General features: G+C 43.9%; 1 pseudogene; it reads right to left on the minus strand.

Moving 5' to 3' along the window:
- Positions 1 to 2,055: 2,055 nt before the first annotated feature.
- Positions 2,056 to 5,477, minus strand: LOC148341593 (uncharacterized; annotated as a pseudogene).
- Between the last annotated feature and the right edge of the window lie 19,570 nt (positions 5,478 to 25,047).

Below are 25,047 nucleotides of genomic sequence, written 5' to 3' on the forward strand. Positions count from 1 at the left end.
AAAGGCGTCAGGACATTTAAACCTGACATTTATCTGGTGCCCGAAAACCGTGAATCTCGTCCGGACGGATGTGACCGTCGTGGGACCCTCGGACGCCACAGAATCTGACGTCTGCGCTTCCCCGTTGAGGAAGCGGGTCTCCGAACTCCTGCTTCGGCCACCTGCCCGGAGACGATTCCCTATCGGACCAGGCTGACCCGGAAGGCAACCAGGTATTGTGTTTCAAATTATTTCGTACCACCATTTTAAAATGTTAAATGACTAAAACAATTGGCAGGGGAAGTGATAGTTAGTGAGTGGGACTAGCCACCTGCGTGAAGTTGGCCCCCCATTTATTGCAAAAATAGGGGGAAATAGTTTGTTTCGTTTGTGCTGCTTCGGGTCCAGAGATATTACACTTTTTAATTTCTAGTGGTGACGTCACGACCACGAACACAGGTGCGCTGTGGCGTCAGTCTACCTTCGTTTTGGATGCCATCGAATTAGGAGGTTGGTATTGTGCTACCGTGATCAGTGACTCACATGAATCACTCGTATTTATTAATTCCCGGTTATATACGGTCTGGAGATAGCACCCTTCAATGCTGAGACAACTCAAGCTGTTTGCTGATGAAGAGTGGCCCATTATACCTACTGAGAAGCGCAGAAGTCCATTAAAGTTACCATAATGTGTCCAGTGATTGCCTCAAAACGTTTTGCATCAAAATAGTTTTAAAATAAGGACGGGCATCGTCATCTTTGTCGACGCCTGTTTCATGAGTTGGATTTAATGCCTTGTTGATCTGAAATAAACCTGAAATTTTACCGATCATTTTTGCTGTAAAAACGTCCGCATTTTGGATGAAATAGTCGATTTCGTTTGTGCTGTTTTGTGTCGTAAGAACTTGTATTAGTGCGGCTACTTTTTTAATTAGAAATTATTTTTAAGTCGCAGCGGCTCCTCCAAACGGGCATAACTGTTGACCTTGCACGTTAAGGTTGCTGAAATACTGCATCACTGCAGAGAGAGATTCAGGTTTATGTCACACATGAGAACATTTGTGTATTATTCAAACTTACGGAAAAAGGCTGGTTTTCGGCATTGCTACTCCAGTCCAGCCTACTGGGGCACGTGCACAAAATACAACAGCAATACAACAACATTCACGCGACTGGTATTTGTCTACTCTTTTTGGTCCGTTTTCAAATAATATATATATATATATATATATATATATATATATATATATATATATATATATATATATATATAAATAAATAATATATATATATATATATATATATAAATAATATATATATATATATATATATATATATATATATATATATATACATATATATATACATATACATATATATATATATATACATATATATATATACATACAGTGGAACCTCGGTTCTCGACCATAATCCGTTCCTGGACCCTGTTCGAAAAGCGAATTGTTCGAACACCGAAACCATTCCTTTGCTGCTTGCACTGACTTTCTTTGGAGGCATGATTAGGGGCTAAAACACTTCGTACACCTATATAAAACGCGAGAGCAAAACGCAGCACGTCCGCACACGACAACAGTTGGTCATAAAGAGAGCAAGAGAGCGATCTACACCCGTACGCCGCTCAGCATCCCACCCTCGCGTACGCACTCACGCGTCATACGTTCGAACTCCGAGGTTTGTTCGAACTGCGAAGCAAGAATTTCTCTTTTTTTTTTGTTCGAACTCCGATTTGTTCGACCTCAGAGTCGTTCGAGAACCGAGGTTCCACTGTATATATATATTCAAAAACATAATATATATATATAATTTATATATCTATCTATATTATATATAGATATATAAATGTATATATATTATATATATGTATATATATTATATATAGATGTATATATGTGTATATATTATTTATATATATTATATATATAATATATGTTTTATATATATATATTATATACATATATATTATATATATATATATTATATTATATATATTATATTATATTATATATATATATTATATATATATAGATATATATATATATATGCATTGTTTTGGTCTAGACCAGTTCCATTTATATTTTATTTAAAGCCGAGCATCAGAAGTACTGTATAGTAGAGTATAATATGACTCCCAGGGAAAAAGAAATTCAAGCAATGAATCCAGATTATATTTGTGTCCTTATACTAGATGCCTAAACGACCAGCAGTCGACAAGGACTCAATTTGTGCAGTTCTCTGCTCATCAAAAGAGGCCATAATACAAAATGGCAACATAGCCACACCAAATCAATCTGTGTGGACGGATCTGAGTGAAGAGCTGGGAAAAAAGGTGACTGCAAAGGCTCTCTACACCTTTGTTAAATTGAACAGACACAATGTCTGGTCAGCTTTGGGCTTCAGTCAACTTGAAACAGAAGCTGAAACTAGTGACACTGGCTCTGAATTAGATCCCCTTTTTCCTCAACGATCATTTCAGCTTCTAATGCCTTTTGATACATGGAAGGAATTTATTCCAGAAAAGGCTACATACAAAGACAAGTATTGCCAAACCCAAAAGAGAAGCTATACAATTTTGAAGCCTGGCACCTGGAGCCACATTATAAATGAGGAAATCTGGAAAGCCGTAAAAATTCCTTGTACATTTGTTTTTAAAAGAGCCAAGGTCTATCCATTAGCCACAAATAATTATATTGAAATTAGAGGAGACTGCAAGGAATGTCATGGCCATCTTGACATCAATTGCGACAGAGAGCCTGAACTCAACAGTCCAATGATGCTCAACTGTTACATCAAGACCATTGATGACTCCCAGCACACTGGCAGCTCAAAGCGATTCCAGTTGCGTGTGAAGATAGCCAAGGAACTTGTTGAGGGCAGGATGGAACCACATGTATGGCGGGCATCGCAGGCAACAACACTAATGGACTTCGGAGATCCTGAGCCAAGCCACCTCCCAAATTTGGCCACCCTGCGCAAGGCAAAACAAGAGAGAAATGACTTGGCATTAGGAGATAAAAATCCAATTTTGTCGTTGCAGCTGTTAAAGTACAGTACACCTCACAGTGGGAGCATCAAAGACATTGGACTTGACAAATTCTTCTGTCATTACTGGAGTCAAACACAAATGCATGTGTACAAGACATTGTCAAAAAAAACTCATCCAACTGTATGCTTTGATGCTACTGGCTCAGTAGTTAAGAAACTGGTGAGACCGAATGGCTCGTCCGGCCACATCTTCCTTTATCAGGGTGTTCTGACGGGAAATAACAGCTGCAGTGTCCCAGTGGTGCAGATGTTATCAGAGAAGCATGATGTTGGCGCTATCACAGGGTGGCTAAAAGAATGGATCCATGCAAGTGCACCGGCCCCAAAAGAAGCTGTAAGTGATTTCTCTCTCGCAATTCTTGGATCTCTGGTCAAAGCTTTTACCCCACATCCCGATTTGAAGAGCTACATTAATGAGTGCTTTAAAGTCTTACTTGGGAATCAGCATGCAAACCTGCCACCATGCTTTGTCAGGGTAGATGTTGCACACAGCATCAAAATGATCTGCCAGTGGGACTGCCTGAAAAATAAAAGACATCGTGTTAAAGAGTTTTATGTGAGATCATTATCACAACTACTCAAGTCACAATGTGTGGAACATTCAACAGAACTTCTACGTGCCATCACTATTGTGGCACTGAGTGAGTCCGAAGGTAATGACAGTTCTGCAACCCCTCTCCCATCAGAAAAGTGGAAGAAATACCCAAAAGCTCAAATTGCACAAGAAGACTGTATCAGCATGCCAGACACAGAGGTTCAGGCACAGGAACCCGTCGAGCCAAATAGGGTGCCGATAATGATGACCAACATTGTTTTTATTTTTTTCCAGTGCTGAAGGTATTTTAATGGCTCCTGGGTTAATTTGGGCTGCTGGGTCCAAAAATGGAAAAAAGAAATCAGTTTCTTTGAGGTGCAATCTTCAGATCAATTTGCAATCAACAGAGCCACACTAATGCTCGACAGTGGGTGACTGAATTATGCGAGGAGAGCAGGTCACTTGCCATGGCTGAGGGAGACAGGGATAACATCCACTTCCTCCCTGAGATTATTCCCCACATCATCAGACTGGGAAGTTACTTACCACTCTGGACAGGAGTAATGGTCCCTCTCTTCCGAAGCACCACCATCACTGCAAGTTCGGCAGCTGTTGAAGCAGAGTTTAAAAACATAAAAAATGGGCTTTTCAAGCATGAAAGCCTTCCCATTCGTGTCGACCGGTTTGTTGCTCGTCATCTTGCCTTCATTGAGGGAAATCTGCGGATTTCTGCTGCAAAACAAAAAAGAGATTGTCTTACGACCTGACGATGTCTCTACTACCCAGAGTGGGGGAAAAAAATGTAAAAAAGGATGCTGACCTTGGTGATGAATCTGATGCTGCTGCAAACAATCTTCATATTACCGAAGTTGAGAACTGGAGAGGCTTAGTAGTTCCACCCAAAAAAAGGAAGATGAGTTCATATCTCTCTCCTTGTCCTGAGTGGCTGCATGTGGATTCATCCGTGGAACGTAAAAAAGTCAAGGTGCCATTGTTGAAAAATGGAAACCAACAACAGCCTGTTAAACTTTCCAAATTGAAAGTCGCTGTGCTCAACATTTGTGCATTTGATGCCGTGTTTCAGTCTTTCTTGCTCTTATTGTGACAGCTTTTCATTTGAAAAGGCTGTAAGCAGCAAGACCTGTGACAATCCATTCCTCCACTTGGTAAAAACCATCGCAACACGAGTTGTGACACAACACGTGTATTCCAAGAGGGCAGAACTCCTGAAAGAAATATTCAAGCCTGTCCACCTAACCTCTGGTGCTCTCCAAATAGATGCACAATGCCACATCTCGACAGTGATTGAGAGAGCCATGGGGAATCTTCCAAGTGTATACTTGAAAAAACAATGTTCCTCACCGTACTGCAGCCTAAGCACTCAAGTAATAAGGGAAGTTCCGCTTGTGTGTACCAACATTGCCGTCCTGCAGATCTGTGGCATGACTCATCTTCAGACTGCTGCTGAAGAAGGACTGAGCCTTCCTGACTCTACTTGCCTCCGACCAATCCAAAATGCATCTCAGTGTCCATCTACATTTAAAAAGCAAGACAACAGTACAGGAAAGGCTCTGTGTTCAGCGAATGTTTCCCACAGCTACAGTCTGGGAGAATGTTTGTGGATTGACACCGACCTTGGTACGAGTTGGACAGAATTTGCCCTGCTTGAAATTCCCTCTAGTCTGGTGCTGCAAGAGAATATGTTTACTTTGAGAGCAGTCATAGGATTTCAAAGAGGCTTGACCCAGGATTCTCTTGGACATTATGTGGCATACTGTGGGAGGGCTGCTTTTGCCTGGGAGATGTACAATGACCTGGAAAGTGGAGTGAAAGCAGCATCAGAAAGGACAAAGATCTTCCCACATGCTTTGTTCTTCACAAAGCAGTGATTGCTTAATTGTTGCAATGTAAATAGTTTGGTGTTTTGTTTGTTGCTGTTTGTTTTTACATATAAAGCTTTCTCTGCAGGCTCTCATCAATTACGCATGGACTGTTTTTATATTAATTCAGTTGTTCTCAAATGAGGGAATGCTACATCGAGGGGTGTGTTTATGTTGTTTTTATTTCAAAATAGATCAATATGTTTCGGCCTCACGTCTGCTATAATTTAAGAAATAATCACATAGCTTTAATGACTACTGATGAAATAAACAAGTGAGCAGCAGAACAACATATTAAAAGAAATAAGATCGAATTTAAAGTAATGGACAGCAGTGAAAACAGGAAGCTTTTAAGATTACTGTATGCTAGCAAAAAAAAGCTACAACAGTGAGTGTGACATGTTTACCTGAAGTTCGTCCGGCAACAGTTGCTTTCCAGGATCATGAAGAATGTAAAATGCGCAGAAACATGCAAAACATCGGTTCATTCCAGGAACTAGTTTATAACCTGGAATTAATAACAAATATGAGTGATTCAAGTGATTAACTGAACGCAGTAGCGCGATACGTAGCTCCTTGTTCGACAGCATCCAAAACAAAATAGACTGACGCCGGAGCGTTAGTGTTTGTGACGTCACCGCGTGAATTAAAACGTGTAATATCTATCGAACCGGAGCAACACAAACGAAACTTTTAACAGCACAAATAAGCACAAACGAATGGCACCATTCCCGACCCATTTGGATGAAAGTGGGGGGCTGGGTGATGTCACCACTCGAAATAAAAAAGTGTAATATCTCTGGAACCGAAGCAGCACAAACGGAAATTTTAACAGCACAAACGAGCACAGATGCAGCACAAACGAAACAAACTATTTCACCCTATTTTTGCAAGAAATGGAGGGCCAACTTCACGCTGATGGACTAGGCGCGCGCCGTTGACCAGTACGGTGTGATAGACTGGATCGTGCTAGTCTAAGGAGTTATATCAATGGAATTAGGCCATAACTCATTGAGAAACTGGGTTTCTCTGGAAACTGTGTTTCCCCTGCGGATAGCACGGTAGTGTAAATTAAGGGTTCTGCGGTCCCTCTAAAACCGAATCGTGTTATTCAAGGAGTTATATAAATGGTATTAGGTCGTAACTCATTTAGAAACATGTTTTCTCGGTGCGTAAAACTGTCTCGTGTCCGAGATCTTACATTGTGGAAACAAAGGATGGACAAAGAGTGAGGGGGAACTGGAGGAGTCTTCTGAAGGTTCCCGAGGACTAGTGATGGGTCCAGCGACACTGAGGCGACGATGCGTGCGCCGAGCTTCCAGGGCAAACCCGTGTCAGTGAGCGTACTGCTTTAAGAAAGTCACGTGACCACTACCGGAACCGTGTCGACACAGCGGTCGTGCACCAAACTGTGTTTATAAGGAAGCGCATCTGTCAACAGGATGCACGCTCAAAACAAGCATCGAGTTATTGGCGCTTTACTCTGCGTTAAATATCCGCAAGATGGAAGACATCACTGTTGATGCGCACTCAGAGGTGCAGCGCTATATGTCAGCAGGACACGTTGCACGTACGGAAGACTCGCTCTTATACTGGAAGTCAATGGAGGCAACGTTCCCTCACCTATTTATATTAGCCACACAGGCGTTGTGCACACCGGCCTCTTCAGTGCCTTGTGGGAGGATCTTCTCAAAGGCGGGGGAAATTGCCTAAAAAAAAAAAGATATAAATAGACTGAATTGTGACGGTTCGGGTTGGGGAGGAGGGCCTGGCAGTCTCTGATTATTTGCAGGTTCGCGATCCTTCCAGCCAGGCTCTCCTCCGGAGAAAGTGGGCGTCGGCTCCGGCGCACCTGCGGCTCGTTGTCTGCAATCAACGGGCAGCATAAGAACCAGCCACGCCAGGAGCTCGACGCCGGATTATCTCGTCATCTCGTGTGGTACTGGCCCATGTCACGTCACGCTTCTCGATCGCCCGATTCCTTGTGCCCTCGTGCTTGTCTGACCTCCGTGCTCTCTGTTTCCCCGTCCAGCCGACCGAGCCCGTCCGGACCCGCTCCGCCCGCAACCGCTCCCGAGTTCCTGCCCGGAGCTCATCCCGCCAGCGCTCTCCGCAACACGCCGTGCCCGGGCTTCCGCCGCGCCGCGTCTTCCGCACCTCCGCCTGCCCGACCGCACCTCCCGGTGCACCCCCGCTCCGACGTCTGCTCATCCGCACCTCCCGGTGCCCACCGCTCCGACGCCTGCCCGTCAGCACCTCCCGGTGCACGCCGCCCCGACGCCTGCCCGTCGGTGCTTCCCTCCGGGCTTGCCGCCCTTCCTCATTCCCCAATAAACCCTGTCTCAAACACTCCTGTAGCTCTTGGGTGCTCCTTCCCTCTCACCCGGTTCGCGCAACCGCGACATGAATAACAAAACGCTGGAGAAACTATTTTTTTTAATAAAAATCTTTAATTACAATGAGTCCATTGTCATTCGCAACACTTTTACTTAGGCATTCAGACAGATGTTCTCTTAATTTATCAACTGCGTCTCGAATATCAAAGATTTTTTTATGAAAGTACGTATATGTAAAAATAATGTGAATGCAAATGCCGAATCAATGGAATTGGATAAAATCAGTTTGACAGATCAGAGTCTGATGACCCGGTCAAATTTTTCCTGCAAGTCCACCAGGTGTCAGTATTCAGCAACACAGTGTCAACACAGTGTCAATACAGTGTGTCACTGTGTCAAAACGATACAGGATGCCTCATCTACCCATCACTACCGAGGACTGCAAGAAATCTTCTGATAAGGCTGAGGCTGCAAAGCAGGCGGATACATCGAAGGAGCACAGACCTCAACCACCAGCAATTTCTGGGATTACTGAACCTCTACGAAGATCAACAAGAGTTAGACGACAACCGGACAGGCTGATTGAAAATGTTTAATGTTGTGTTATTGTTCCTGTTGAGTTATATGCTCTCATGGTATTCTTTAGTTAAGTAATGATATATTTAATTATATGTCATTATGTGAATTTGGGTATGTGTGTATTTTGTTGAATGTCACATTTATTTTTGTTACTGTCGTAAATCTCGCGTGGTTTACGTGATGACGTTTTACGTTTGTTGAAATGCCCTTTTATGGATGTTGGCTGTGGGAAGACATGTTGTGTCGAGTGACTGAAAAATAAACAGCAAGATGGTGAGCCGAAAGAAAATATGGAATACGAAGCTGCAAACGCAACAACTTTATTGAAATTCTCAGTCGTGAGAACAAATTTGCCTACATAGCATTTCCATGAGCTGCCCTCACACTGACAGCACTTCTTGGACAAATACGATGAAGCACATTCTCTACATTGGCTGTAGAAGATGCAAACATACCAAATTTGGCACTGGAGGACTCACATAGACGCTATCAAAAGAAAAACACATTCCGAAAGACATAACAATTGGAGATCGGAGCACATGCACATACGCATGCATACACACAGACACGTACTTACACTTGCACATGCACGTGCACATACACACGCACACATGCACACCGACAAGATTCCAGAGGAATGCCAGCGGGGAGAGAGACGGAGAGACTGCCCGCCGGAGAAGGCCAGCCTTGGCGTGCCAGTCTTGGGGACCAGACGGGAATCAACTTATTCACACGATGACTAACCTGGGGAGGACCTTCCCTTGGACGTGGACCCGTGCCGTGGGAGGGAGCGAGGACAACCGATTCAACCTACATTACCCTTGACATAAAAAACTCCTATAAAAACTGAAGCTGGGCTGAAAGATGGTGCACATTTTTCGACTGTGCTCGCCCGAGTGCAGTTTTCTCGTGAGATTAAGAAAAAGCCGCCCAGATATCTGTCTTTGTACTATTTCCTAAACTCCAGAAATGGAAGAAACTAAATATCGGAACTCTTATCAGTTGTTGAGTCTTTATTTGACCCTTTTCTTCTTGAGTACAAAAAAACGAACACGCATTGGAGTAAGTTTGGCTTTTAAAGGTTGATTTACGAAACTACTTCTCATTTCCATGGTGACCCAACTCCAACAGTAACTGTAATGATAGCGGTTATATCATTAGTCACTAGTTAGCAGTATTGCCTGACGTGTGTTTGGTTACCAGACGAACAAGTGTGTCTGCACATAGACGAGAATGCAAGTCAGTAAATGAAGAGACACAAGCTTGCAGCATCACGTTACCTGCGTGACTTCTTAAGATAGAAGCCAGAACATTACATGGTACCAGGTCGCGGGTCAAGAAAAGGACTGATGCGAGATGGACTGCTTCAGGCCACCAGAAGCGCTGAAAATGACGGGAAATGTGGACGCGAGTTGGCGGGCTTTCAAGCAACAATTCCTGCTCTACCTTGCCGCCGTGGGAGTCGGAAACAAAGCGGACGAAAGAAAAATAGCCCTTTTGCGAACCAATGCCGGAGGCCATCGAGGTATTCAACACCTTTGTTTATGATGAACCCGAAGATAAAGACAAGTTTGAAACGGTCCTGTGGATTTAATTGCAGATACACTTGCAAGGACATTTTCAAGTCGGACCTTTCAAGAGAAGCTATATCGCCCAACACTCACTCAGTGGTGTGTAAGTGTGTTTCTGTATATTATTTGTCCAGCCGTGGTGCCATAAATTATGGTATTTTGATGGGGATTCATTCAAGTAGGACAAAGTAGGACTTCACTGAAGGCTCAGGTGTGAAATGCACTGAAGTAACTTAAAAATTAAAAGTAAAAAACTTACGATTGCTTAAGAATGTGCAAGAGAGAAAAATGTTGACAAATGTTGAAAAATAATGATATTTTCCAGGAGGTATTTATTTCTTTGTTGTTTATTCATTCAATTCTATGCTTATTTCAATATTTGAGTATTATTTTTCTTTCAATATGTAGTATATTTTGTCTTTGAAGTGTGGGTCCTTGCTGCCTTCAGGACAGGCAGCCGAGCAAGGCTGGATTGGTGATGGAAAAGAACGAAAGAAAGAAGAAAGATTTTATTCTCGTCACATGCTGATGTCAAAAGAAGTCTCCCCAAAAACGTGTGCGTGTGTGCGCTCCGGCACGTGCGAGCCCCCTCTCAGACATTCCCTTCTTATAGGGAATGCCCAAATAGGACATGAATATCTAATTTTCCCTTGTTGCATATGCATTCCCATCCCGCTAGTCTTCGGGATTTCCCTCCAAAAGTCCCCCAGAGGGAGAGCAGATGCGTCTCCCCGTTGATACGACCAGTCTACTCGTGACCACCTTAAATTACTCTCATACCCTGGAAGGTCACTGACCTGGCGAGAGAATTGCCCCCACCATAAACAATGCTCAGGCCTATTTTCTCTCAGGGCAGTATCTGGTTACATCGGAACTTCAGAACCAAGACTGGTCACTTCTGTGAGCTTCAGTTCCTTCATAGTTTCATAAAGAGAATTACTTCCCATATCTATAGGCCATTTAAAAATACACAACTTTTTTTTTTATTTATTAAAATTTATATTTAAGCTTGTTTATGTAATAATACAATATTTATTAAATTATTTTAATGTTAAATTATATCAATATTAATTTAAACCTTTTTATTTGACTTGAATATTTCTGAACAAATTTGTTCATTTGAATATGTATGCAATTTAAATTATTCCATCCATCCAGCCATTTTCTGCCGTTCATCCAGGGTCGGGTTATTGAATTATTTTTTTAGTATTTTTTATAATTCAATATTTATTTCAAGATCAGGACTCTTCTCAATGAGTTCAATATTTATAAAATGTTTCTATATTTCTTATTAATTGAATTAAGTCTGTATGTGGTTGCCAATTTTAATGTTTCCCTATTTCATTATAAAAATAATCCAATATATAAAAAATATAATACAGCATGAAAAAAAATATTTGGTATATTTGACAAAATGATACATTTTCCGAAGTGAGATTCTGCTTAGCAACAAAACGCCAAACGCTTGATAGAGCTCGACCTAGAAAGTGTATTTAGCCAGTCAGAAATTTAATCAGAAAGTGAAATATTAAATGTATGTGAGGGGATATTTGAAGAGTTTGAGTTTTGTTCAATGGACCATACATATACAAGCCAGCCAAACACAGCGAGAAAACCAGCGCTGACTCCAGTCGCCATCAGATTGCCAAGTCCTGACATTCCAAAACCTTTGAGAGAAACTGAGACTGCTTGCGTTTCTCTTTCTTGTTCGTTTTATAGTTCAACTTCTAGTTCAGTTTTTCACCTTTTCACGGCCTATTGAAGGCCAGTTGAGCAAGTGGAACAAGTCATTTTATTGATGATTGTGGAAGGCACCGATTCCATCAGCATCGTTTCTTCTCACACCTTTTCCATTAAGTACGTTTAAAAAGACAACTGAAAAGCAAAATGTTCACAAATATTTGTTCCAGGCACAGGCAATTAATTTTATTTACATGTTTGATGTTAACACACAAAAAATATCATCATCACTCAGACACAATGGTTCTTCTGGCACGGATCACATTGGCTTAATGTCAATAAAAATAAGCTTTTCAAAATTAAATTCATCATATTTTATCCAAAATCATATTTACATCTTACCACAAAGAGTCAGTTCCTTGAGTTTTTTGTTGTCTTTTTTTTAAGCTTCAAGGATCGCTGCAATTCTCACCAGCACAATTGTGTCTCTCAGCACCCTCTTTAGAAAAGAATTTTTTAGCACAAACGCTGCAACTGAATGGCTGGTCTCCACTGTGTGTTCTTGTGTGGCGTCGTAAATGCGACTTTCGAGAGAACCTCTTGGCACAAACTGAGCAGGAAAAAGGTTTTTCTCCACTGTGTATTCTTGTGTGCCTTGTGAAATGAGAATTATTGGAGAAGCTTTTACCACAAACTGAGCAGGAAAAGGGGTTTTCTCCACTGTGTGTTCTTGTGTGACAAGTTAAACTTGACTTTTCAGAGAAGCGTCTACCACACACTGAGCAGGAAAAAGGTTTTTCTCCACTGTGCGTTCTTGTGTGGATTGTTAAACTTGAATTTTGAGAGAAGCTTTTACCACAAACTGAGCAAGTAAAAGGTTTTTCTCCAGTGTGTGTTCTTGCGTGTTCTGTTAAAGTTGCCTTTTGAGAGAAGCATTTTCCACAAACTGAGCAAGAAAAAGGGTTTTCTCCACTGTGCGTTCTTGTGTGGATTGTTAAATAAAACTTTCCAGAGAAGCTTTTGCCACAAACTGAACAGGAAAAAGGTTTTTCTCCACTGTGTGTTCTTATGTGATATGTTAAACTTGAATTTTGAGAGAAGCTTTTACCACAAACTGAGCAAGAAAAAGGTTTTTCACCACTGTGTGTTCTTGTGTGCCTTACTAAATGAGACTTTCGAGAGAAGCATTTCCCACAAACTGAACAAGAAAAAGGTTTTTCACCACTGTGTGTTTTTCTGTGTCCTTTTAAAGACCGCTTTGAAGTTAATGAGTCAGTGTGACATGCCCTTTCACCTTTGCCATGCCCATCATCATCATTAGTATCATCATCGTCATGAGCGTCTGACAATGTGTCCTCATTATGTGCTTGTGATGGTCCCCAGTGGTCTTCGTCACCTTCTGTTGTCATGTGATGACTTGAAGTGCTGCTTGGAGGCCCCGCCCCTCTGTTGTCCTCACTTTCATCCTTGTTTGCATCTTCACTCTTTATAGGGACAACATTCAGTGGTGACTTGTTGATCTCCTCCTCCTCCTCCTCCTTTTTGATGTGAGTCAAGTCTGGCTCCTTTTTCACAGAACGGAGATCGTTTTCACTGACGTCTGCAGGACACAAAAAGACAAATTTGGTTTGGTCAAGTCAAAGTTCAGGCGGCGACTTTGTCTTATATTGTTTTTACCGTGCTACCTTGACTTGTGCCTGCCGCACACGGAGCAATGCGTGCGACCCCAACTTGGACCGGACCATGGGGACATTTCACAAAATTACGTCCTACGATGTAAGCCTCCCGTTAGCCGCACAACAGTGATAAACGAGCATCTAAAAAGGAAGCATGTTGCGGCTGATGCCCGATTTCATTCCGGACATAGTCACAGACGTTTCTGGAAGCGAACTGAAGTTAGCACACACAGGCTATTGTGTGCGTCTGATGGAACACCTGTTGTGGGACCCTAACATAATGATGCAGACCACTGGGGGCCATCGCAACATTATGTCATTGATAAAATAGGAATCCTTCAAGTGAAATATGTTTACAAGTATTTCATTTTGCATTTAGAGATAGAATTAAATAATCCTGGGCTTGTTGGTAGAAAAGGGGGTTGTGATGTTCTCCCTTTTTAAGCCCATCGTAAGCCAAAGATGCAGATGCATCCCTTGCAGCATGCGCTTGTTCACTGATGAGATCCGTGCAACCCTGGATGGATGCATTCAATGTATTTTAAATGTTTGGATGAGGTGAAACTACGCACACGTGCACAAAACAATGCAGGGCCACCCGAGGTTCATTGACTCTCACACGACCAAGCCAGTACAAAGTTCATAAATAAGACCAATACGTACTTGATTTTTTTTAAAAACGTAATATTTTGTGTTTTATCCACTAAAATTGATTAACCACCATTGATGTTTTCGCCGCAGTGTGCACATTTTTTAGAGTCAGGCAGAATTCCTTCAGTAAGGAATTGCTTGAACAAGATATGTCAGAGAAATTATTGTCAAAAACGAGACAAGCCTTCATAAATGAATCACCCAGCCAAGATAGTCTTTGTCACTTGCGAGGAGCAGTCTGCCAAAGAGAAAAGCGTTCCCGCTCTTGTGCGGCGTTTTATTGAAGCACAGCAAAGTAATTTGTATATGCAAACTCATAAAGAATGGAAAAACATGAACACTTTGACTTTATCACACCCGTCCGTCCACACTCTTCCTGTTGTTCGAACGGTTTCAGCTTACAAGACATGTTTGGGTCACACTTCTGTTCAATGCGAGCTAAACGGTTTCCTGTCAAACACGGTTCAAGACGTGCATCTGTTTTTGTGGCTTCCTGCTAAACTGCCAGCATAGACACAACTCTGTTACCACTGAACTCACGTTTTCCTGTTCAAGAGGTCCATGTTTTTGTGACCTTTTATTAACCTGTAAGCATAGTTTTGAAACTTGAGGTGTCAGGTTGAAATGCCCTGAGGCCTTTGGGAGAGCTTAATTTGCTGCTGACTGAAATAGCTGACTGCACCAGATAAAGGTGACTGACACCAGGGAAAAAGCAGGCATTGTTGTTCATTTTTACAGCCGTCCTGCTTCCTTCAGCTCTGTGCACCCTCTCGCTGCTAGCCCCCCCCCCCCCCCCCCCCCCCAATATTAAAAAATAAAACGGCAATAACCTTGACCGATTTCCCCAAACAACTTAATGTTGTGATGCATATTTCTACCGATAGAAAGTCGTTCTTTACAAAGCAAATGAGAGTAAAACGTGTACAAACCTGCTTTGTGGAGCACAACACGAGGCTGCTTGCAACCTTCGCCGAGCAGTTGAAGATGTTGCTCGTTCTCTTCTTTTATTCCAGAAAGTTCCTCTTTGTACTTGGGTGTCGTTCTATCACACATTTTCAAATGATAATTCCAAAAAATCCGCACTTGATTTCTGCTTGGCGATAACTCGTGAGCTTCTCTTTGTTCGACGAGACGAATGAAAGATGGCGTCGTTTTTTTCCTTCGAGAAAATGGCAGTCTGTACGTCACGAAAGCGGAAGAACAGGACACACCCCGCTGTGATATGATTGGCTGCTGGCTTTGTGGAGCACTGTCACCAACTCACCGACAGATGTCGCCATTTGCGATGCAAATCATTGTTATCTTCTTCTAAACATTGGAAAAACGTAAGATTTGAACCGCCTGCATATGAACAAACATTTTAGTTCCCAAATATGAACTTGAGAGATGTATTGAATTTTACTTTTGTTGCTGGTTTTGTTTATACATCTGACACCATGTCGTCGGTTGGATAGTATTTCAAATGTATTTCCCTATTATTAACAGTTGACATGATAAAGTGATACTTTATGTCAACATATTTGCACCTTTGCCTTTTTCCAGGCTTTTTCGACAAGTTGCGATGTGGTTGTAAATTTTAAATTAAAACATGTCACTCTTTTATTACTTAACTGTTATTGTGTTCGAAAATGATTTGGGTATTTATTTAAGTACTTGAATATTTCATTATTCGTTTTAGTATTCATTAAACTACAATAATTCACTATTAATTTCAAGATTCATTGAACTGTTTTAGGAATAATTGAGTATTCAATGTTTAATTGTTACAGAATTTACTTTTTAAATTTTTGTTTCACCATCTTAATCTTATGGAAAATTATTTAACAACCTCCAACACAAGGTTTTTAAAGAGAAAGATAAAGATGTCCTTTCATAGTCCCACAATGGGGAAATTTGCAGTGTTACAGGAGCAAAGGTATAGATCACACAGAGGCGGCGGCGTAATGTGGCCATTAATGTATAACATTAGCAGCGGACATTCATAAAAAGCATGCAAATATACACTGTATATACGTAAATACACAAATCCCCCTGAATATACACACTTACATCCCACAACATATACAAGTGTAAGGAAACACTCCGAATGTCTGTCAATGGTACGGAGGGGAAATTAATAAAAATACTGCAATGATAAAAGTACTGTAATGGTAAACAAAATACAGCATTGGTCAATATTTAAGTACAGCATTGGATAAAGCACAGTAGTAGTTTGTATTGCATACTCTGACTGCACAATTGCACTAATGCCCGCCCATTTGTAGACCTGACCTAGTGTTCTTGTTAAAAAGTCTGACAGCAGCCGGCAGGAAGGAGCGGAAAAATCTCTTCAGTCTATCACTGAAGGAGCTGTGGCGTTCTCCAAGAGTGTCATTGAGTGGGTGGGCTGGGTTGTCCAGCATTGATGCCAGTTTCGCCGTCATCCTCCTGCCCCCCCACTGAGTCCACAGAGTCCAGGGAGCAGCCCAGGACAGAGCTGGCCCTCCTCACTAGTTTGTCCAGTCTCTTTTTGTCCCGGCCCGAGATGCCTCCTGCCCAGGAGACCAATCCATAGAAAAAGACAGATGAAACCACAGAGTCATAGAAGTTCCTGAGGTGTGTCCCCTGAATGCCAAAGGACCTCAGTCTCCTGAGTTGCAAGAGTCTGCTCTGACCCTTCCTATGGAGAGTGACTGTGTTGTCGCTCCAGTCCAGTTTATTGTTCAAATGAACACCCAGGTACTTGTAAGTTGAGATCGTCTCAACGTCTGTTCCCTGGATATTCACTGGTGCAGGTGGAGAGTGCCAACGCTTGCAGAAATCCACCACCAGCTCTTTGGATTTCCCATTGTTGATTTGGAGGCGGTTCTGCTGACACCAGTCCACAAAACCCTGCGTAACCCCTCTGTACTCCCGATCGTCTCCGTCAGTGATGAGGCCAACAATCGCGGAGTCATCAGAGAACTACTGCAGGTGACAGGTAGAGGAATTGTATTTGTAGTCCGAGGTGTAGAGGGTGAACAGGAAGGGGGCCAGCACAGTTCCCTGCAGCGCTCCCGTGCTGCAGAGGAGCATGTTAGACACACAGTCCTGTGTTCTCATGTACTGTGGCCTGTTTGTGAGGTAATCATGGATCCATGTGATGAGGTGGTGGGCCACTCCCGCCTGCTCCAGCTTGTCTCCCAATAGGGTGGGCGGGATAGTGTTGAAAGCACTGGAGGAATCAAAGAACATGATCCTCACAGTGCTCCCCGCCTTCTCTAGGTGGGAGAGTGAAGTGTGGAGCAGGTAGATGATGGCATCATCCACACTGATGCCAGGCTGGTATACGAACTGGAGTGGGTCCATCGAAGAGCTCACCAGGGGGAGCAGATGGACGAGGACCAGATTCTCCAGGGTCTTCATCAGATGAGACGTCAGCGCCACTGGTCTGAAGTTGTTGAGCTCCTTCGGATGGGGGGTCCAGGCAGGATGTTTTCCACAGCTGGGGGACTCTCCCAGCTTCAGGCTCAGGCTGAACATGTGCTGGACGATTCCACACAGCCGGTCTGCGCAGGATTTCAGGAGCTGGGAACTAATCCCACCTGGACCCACTGCCTTCCTTGACTTTATCTTCCTCAGCTGGTTCTTCACCTGAGATGTTGTGAGGAACAAGGCTGAGCAGTAGGAAGTGGTGGTTGTCTGATGTGGCAGGGAACTGAAGCCTGTGGGGGGGGGGGGGGAAGAGAGGAGAGAGAGGGGGAGAGAGGGTCTCATTCGCAGCGGCAGGAGGGCTTGGTGGGGGCTGCAGCAGGGGAGACTAAGCGGGGGCACGCATCTGATCAAACATATTGAAAAATAGGTTCAACTCATTTGCCCAATGAAGGCTCCCCCCCTTCTGGGGCTTTGGTTTCTGTGGCCTGAAAGGGTCTTCAGGCTCCTCCAGACATCCATGGCATTATTACTCTGCAGCTTTTCCTCCATCCGCATCCCATAGGACTTTTCCCCCTCTCTGATCCTCCTTCTCAGTTGACGTTTCTCTTCAGCTCTTACTTGTCGCCTGACACAAAAGCCCTCTTTTTCTCCTTCAGGAGAGCTTTAATGTCTGGTGTGATCCATGGTTTGTTGTTGGAGAAACATCTTACTGTCCTGGTGGGAATGGTGTTCTCCATGCAGAAATTATTATAGTCTGTAAATGTGTCCGTTAGACCATTAATGCCCTCCCAGTGGGCTTCGCTGAATACTTCCCACACAGTTGTGTTGAAACAGTCCTTTAGGGCCTCCTCTGCTTCTAAAGACCATCTCTGAACTTTGCCTGTCACAGCTGGCGGCCTGCGGACCAGAAGTTTGTACACAGGAAGGAGAGCCACCAAGTTTTGTTCAGCTTTGCCCAGCGGGGGGAGGGACAGTGATGTGTACGCCTCCTTGGTGTTGGCATAGAAAAGGTCCAATATTTTATTGTCTCTGGTGTGGCAGTCACATATTGTGTGAATGAAGGCAGAGAGGAGGAAGGAGAAGCATGATTGAAGTCGCCAGTGATAAGGAGCAGGGCATTTGGGTGCTTTGTTTGTAGCCTACTCACAGCAGTAGTCAGTACGTCACAGACTGTCTCACTCTTAGCAGACGGAGGTTCGTACACCGCCACCGAGATCACATGACTGAACTCTCGTAGGATGTAATACGGACGCACGCTAACAGCTAGAAGTTCAATGTCCCGACTGCAAAGTTGCTCCTTAATAGTGATGTGCCCAGGATTACACCATCTATCATTAACAAACACAGCCAGCCCTCCTCCTTTCTTCTTACCGCTTTCCAGTGTCCTGTCCGCACGTAGAATTTGGAAGCCGTCCAATTCGACGACGGCGTCCGGCGTTAGCTCTGTTAGCCAAGACTTCGTGAACATCAGCAAGCTAGCCTCCCGGAAATTCCACACGTGCCGGGTTAACGCTGTTAGCTTGTCCATTTTATTGGGAACAGATCTAACATTCCCCATAATAACGGACGAGAGGACGGGGTGCTTTCGTCTCCTCCTTGCCTGGTGTTTAGCCCCCGCATCCCCGTCTCTTCCTCCTCAGCTCCCGGGGGACATCGGGTCTCGCTCCGGCAGCCGGTGCGGGGTTAGCACGGAGTGCTAACAGGTGATCTCTTGTGTACACGATCGATCCGTAGCTCAGAGTTATGTCTCCGGACACTGTCGCGCAAAAAACAGCCCCCAGCAGCAATAAAACCACCACAAGTTGGATGTCCATTGCTGTGATGAGGTGAAATAAATAAATAAATAAACAGGGTAAAGGGAAAAACACACGAAGAAGGCTCAACGGTGAGCCAGGGCTGCTGAAACAGGCAGCCACTTGCGCGGTGCCGAAAATCATCATCATCATTATCATCATTGTCGTCTTCAGGAGCGTGGGACGATGTGTCCTCACTATGTGCTTGTGATGTCCCCCAGTGGTCTTCGTCACCTTCTGTTGTCACGTGATGCTTGGAGGCTCCGCGTGTCTGTTGTCCTCACTCTCACCCTTGTCTTCATCTTCACTCTTTAAAGCCGTGATTCTCAAATCATGGGTCGCGGTGCGATGCTGAGGCGGGCGCGTGGGACCCTGGGGAACATGCTTTTGTCCGCCGTAGTCCAGCTGAACAATGCATAGTTTTGGGACCGAAAAAGGCGATCTCGGACAAAGCTGTATGTGCCCCTAGTTCACGCGGTACTGATTAAAAAAAAAAAAAAAATTGCGTCGCCCTGTCGCTTGTTGTCCCGGAAGTGATTTCTTTCGCCGCTACTTAAATGCCCTGCGCTAAGCTATCTTGTGCCGCAGCAGCACGGACTTTATTTGAACTATATGTAAGTACATGCACAGCAGCAGCAACAAGCTACGTGATGGCAAATAAACGACTCCACTAACAAGTAGCGTGCAAAACGAGGAGGCGAGGAGGTGATAAGCGCACTAATCGCTAAAATGAATTGTTTCTATGTACGCTCGACGTTTAATAGAAGTCTGACTTGAACTGCGTTTGGGTGGAGAGCCAGCAACTATGAACAGAAATGTTGTATTGCAACCATTAAGTATCTAAACATAAAATAAAAGGAACACGGAAATGTCTGACGTCATCACGACGAAGTGGTTTGATGTCAAACGTAAAGTAACTGTAATGATAGCAGTTATATCATCAGTCACTATTTGGCAGTATTGCCTGACGTGTGTTTGGTTACCAGACGAACAAGTGTGTCTGCACATAGACGAGAATGCAAGTCAGTAAATAAAGAGAAACAAGCTTGCAGCATCACGTTACCTGCGTGACTTCTTAAGATAGAAGACAGAACATTACATGGTACCAGGTCGCGGGTCAAGAAAAGGACTGACGCGAGATGGACTCCGTAAGGCCACCAGAAGCGCTGAAAATGACGGGAAATGTGGACGCGAGTTGGCGAGCTTTCAAGCAACAATTCCAGCTCTACCTTGCCGCCGTGGGAGTCGGTAACAGAGCGGACGAAAGAAAAATAGCCCTTTTGCGAACCAATGCCGGAGCCGAGGCCATCGAGGTATTCAACACCTTTGTTTATGATGAACCGAAGATAAAGACAAGTTTGAAACGGTCTTACAAAAATTTGATGAAAACTGTCTTGCTAAGAAAAACGAAACTTATGAGAGATACGTGTTTTGTTCAAGACTCTAACAGCGCGGTGAGTCCTTTGACAATTTCCTCACCGATCTCAAAATTAAAGCTAAGTCTTGTAACTTTGGTGATCTGAAAAACTCAATAATAAGGAAAGCCTTGCCAAGCTAACGAGCTAGCAAAGCAGCACGTGCTAACTTTCCAAGCAGCGGCATCTTATGAAAAAACAGAGTCCGTGAAGGCAGTGATGAGGAAAGGTAAACTGCGATTCAAGAAAAAGACCAAAAACAATGAAAATGATCAAGCTCCATTCAGCTGGAAAAAAGTGTGGAGAAATGCACGAGCCAAAACGATGTCCTGCATTTGGGAGAACATGTGCTAAGTGTAAAAAGCAAAATCACTATGCTAAGATGTGCAACACCAAGAAGAAAGTGCACACCGTGCAGGAAGACACAGATGATAGTGATGACCTAAGTGACACTTTTTTCATCAAAATCGTGTCATATGACGAAAGCGATGTGCAACAACAAACTAGAGGAGACCCAGAGCAAGCTGTTAATGCAGTTTAAGAAGATAAATGGATTGCACCACTGCTTGTCAATGGGACACTAGTTACTTTTAAAATTGACACAGGAGCAAAAGCAAACATAATTAACGAAAAAGACTTGAAATCACTTGAAGAGAAACCGGAAAGAGTCACAGACAAGGCCGTGAAATTGAAAACTTACAACAATCAGCCAATAAAAACAAAGGGATGTTGTAGGCTAAAAGTGACAGCAAAGGGAAGACAACACAAATTAACGTTCAAAATTGTGCCAAGTGGACTGGAGTCAATCCTTGGAGACAAGGCATCTGAAGAGCTTGGACTGGTAAAAGGAATTTACCAAATCAACAGCAAGGATGTCAATAAGAACAACAAAGTGTTGCAGAGTGAAGGTAGTAAGAGTATAGTGAACAAATACTTTTCTGTCTTCAAATGACAAGGTATGCTACCTTACACTTATAAAATACAGCTCAAGGAAGATGCTGAACTTGTAGTACATGCCCCGAGAAGAGTCCCAGCCCCTCTCAAAGAGAGATTAAAAAAGGAACTGAGCAGAATGACACCGATCGGAGTCATAGAGAAAGTGGAAGAACCCACCGACTGGGTAAATTCCATCACGTGTGTTAAAAAGAGGAACTTCCCAGAGTTACGTGTTTGCCTCGACCCTAAAGATCTGAATGAAAACATGATAAGAGAACATTATCAGATTCCCAAGCGTGAAGAAATCCTTAGTGACATGGCAGGTGCTAAGTACTTCAGCAAATTAGATGCATCACATGGATTTTGGCAGCTGAAGCTGGACACTGAAAGCAGCAGGTACACCACCTTCAACACACCATTTGGGCGTTTCTGTTTTCTGAGACTGCCATTTGGCATAAAGTCTGCGCCTGAGTTCTTTCACAGAGCTATGGAGTCAATCATAGAAGGTCTGGAAGGAACCTGTGTGTTCATTGATGATTTGGTTGTTTGGGGAAACACGGAACAAGAACACAATGAGAGACTTGAGGAACTGCTACAAAGAGTTAAAATTAATGGACTTAAAATAAAACGAGAGAAATGTCTGTTTGGAGTTACAGAATTGACATTCTTGGGAGACAAGCTCACAGCAGATGGAGTGGTGCCAGACAGAACCAAAGTGCAAGCAATGCCGGACATGCCAGTTCCAACTGAGAAAAAAGGACTTCTGCGAGCAATGGGGATGATAAACTTCCGGGGCAAGTTCATTCCAAACCTCTCTTCAAGAACAAAGTCCCTAAGTTTGCTGCAGCATCACAACGTAGTCTTTGAGTGGACAACAAAACATGACAAAGAATGGCAAGATCTAAAGAGAACTGTGACAGCTGAGCCAGTCCTTGCCTACTTTGATCCATCAAAACCAACCAAAATTTCCACGGATGCGTCGAAAGATGGGCTAGGTGCCGTACTGCTGCAAAAGGCGAGAGACACAGATGCATCCAGGTCAATGTCAGCGACTGAAAAACGCTCTGCTCAGATCGAAAAGGAGTCACTGGGTCTAGTGTTTGGATGTGGCAAATTTCACACGTATGTTTATGGACTGCCCACGTTCATAGCAGAGACTGATCATAAGCCACTGATTTAAACTAGGAAGAAAAATCTCAATGACATGACGCCCAGAATTCAACGCATGATGATGACATTGCAGCGCTATGATTTTGAGCTAATATACACGCCTGGAAAATACATAGTGCTTGCTGATGCGTTATCCTGAGCGCCGCACCCTATCAGTGACATCAAGGTCATCATGGTCACAGCCGTACTTCCTGCTACTGACGCTATGCTGCAACAAATTGTTGCAGAGACGGCTACGGACCCAGTCTTGAACAAAGTGTCACAATGTATGAACAATGGATGGTCAAAAGGGAACTACCCTCAGTTTTACCCTATGAGAGCGGAGTTGTGCATGGCGGACGGCCTCCTGCTGAGGAAGGTAACGAAAAAGGCTTGCAAAAGGCAAGGAACAAAATGAACAAAAATCGCTTACCGCAGAAGGGCAAGAGAAACCAATTGAGCGCAACCGAGAAGATCAATAAATGAAAACGGAAACACAAACAATGAACGGGAACAAGGTACACGGAATGCAATAACAAGGTGTCTAGAATTCACAACTTGGGACATGAGCATGAGCAAGATGAATATTCAGACGCTGAGTAGTCAGCGTGGAGTGTTTAAATAGTGCAGTAATCAATGACTTGACGAGTGACAGGTGCGTGGCTGGTGGGCGCGTCTCTCCAGCCATGACGACATGAACAGGAACAAGCGCTGGAAGGAAACGCCCCCACTCCAGCTGGGCAAACACAAAACAAAAACATGACAGGACAAAACAGACCATGACACAAAAGCATTAGGTTTTTGGGACAGGTTTGAATTGAAACATTTTATGATCATGTTTAAAGAAAATCTTTAGAACAGGAGATGTCTAGCAATTGATGAGAGGTTTGCCAAGTATAAAGTGTGATTAAATAGTTCGGCAGCTGATTTATTAACTGATGTGTATCAAATGTAACAAAGGTGGACGACAGATGTTTTATGACTATGCGACACCAGCCCTGACATGACAACTTTTAAGGGACAAGACAGCATTCCAGAAATACCAGACTAACATCCGCATCTATGAGCTGTTTGACGTCACAGGTGCAGGATCGTCAGCTGAGTCCAGGAGGAACAGGAGAAACGATTTCATGGAGACTGAATGGGAAAATCCACAAACGCACAGTGGTAAACTTTGGCATACGCTGGCTAAATTGAGGCTAAATTAGCGCCGAGGGAGGGGTCTCTGTGTGGAATTGGAAAGTATCTTTTTGGTGAATGAAAGTGTGACAGAAAAAGTGTTTGTACGTCTAAGTGGTTTGAGTGAATGTTTAAAAGACGGGCCTCAGGAAAGAAACCTGATTGAGGGCACCGGTAAGCCCGAACAGCACGTAGGATGCAATGGGCGGACAGGTCTGATCAACCTGGATCCCTATTGCACTCCCAAGTACTGATTTTCAAATTGTTATTGGAGACAGATTGGACTAATCAAATTCAAGCATCAAGTGAATGATGTCAGGAACTGTCCTTACTTGAGGCCGAGGCCAGACCTACAGAGCAGCATGATGTTGCTGTGTCTTTCAGGTGGGGAGCGGAGGAGACAGGCCTGGTCTATGTGGCCAGGGCGAGACGTGAATGGAGGGAGACTTCCGGCAGTGACCCGTCCAATAATGTCGTCATTCCGCAGCTGTTCAAGTTGGCCGTCCTTAGGGCGTGTCCTTCCGGTTACGGACATCATGTGAAACAGTCCATCAATGAAAAAATGCTAATCAGTCTCAGGAGAACACATTTTTTTTTACATCATTTTGCACGACATCAGAAAAGGAAAATGTGGGATTGGATTAAGGAGTGTTACTAAAAATTGTTGTACTTGCATGTTTAGGAGGCCAAGAGAGATAAGAAAAAAAAAGGGGGGGGGCAGCTAATGCATGCAGCTCCCATTGCACCTGCGCCTTCCGCTTCTGCTGCTCCTAGGCAAGGTTCGGTTGACGCGGCACCACAGCAGACTGGCTGTCCGTACCCGGCCGGTTAACAAGGTCGGGATTGCGGTAACAGAGGTAGGGGTGGTTATAGACGGGGGTTGTGAGTGGGGTGTGCTCTTGCTGCCGGGTCACTGGGTGATGAGCTGTCCATACCGAGCCACTTCCTGGAATGTGCCATCTTCTGGTCCGGTGCCATTCCTGTCGCCCAGAGCTCAACCAGCGCAGGGGGCGCCACCGTTACCCACTCCCAACGCACTCTTGACACCAACCCGCTGGTACCCCATTCCATGACAGGGGGCCGCGGCGCATATGTGGTGCTCTCCTCCATTCCACTGGCTGAACTGAAACATCTGAGGGCAGCTCTGAAACCTGGTTCTCCATCCTCCCGCGGTGGGTATGCCCTGTTCCTGATCCAACCTCCACCCATTCACCAATTGACCCAGTACA

Source organism: Idiotropiscis lumnitzeri, chromosome 2 (assembly GCF_059441095.1).
Source record: "Idiotropiscis lumnitzeri isolate Australia: NSW breed Sydney's pygmy pipehorse chromosome 2, RoL_Ilum_1.0, whole genome shotgun sequence".
NCBI classification, from domain to species: domain Eukaryota; kingdom Metazoa; phylum Chordata; class Actinopteri; order Syngnathiformes; family Syngnathidae; genus Idiotropiscis; species Idiotropiscis lumnitzeri.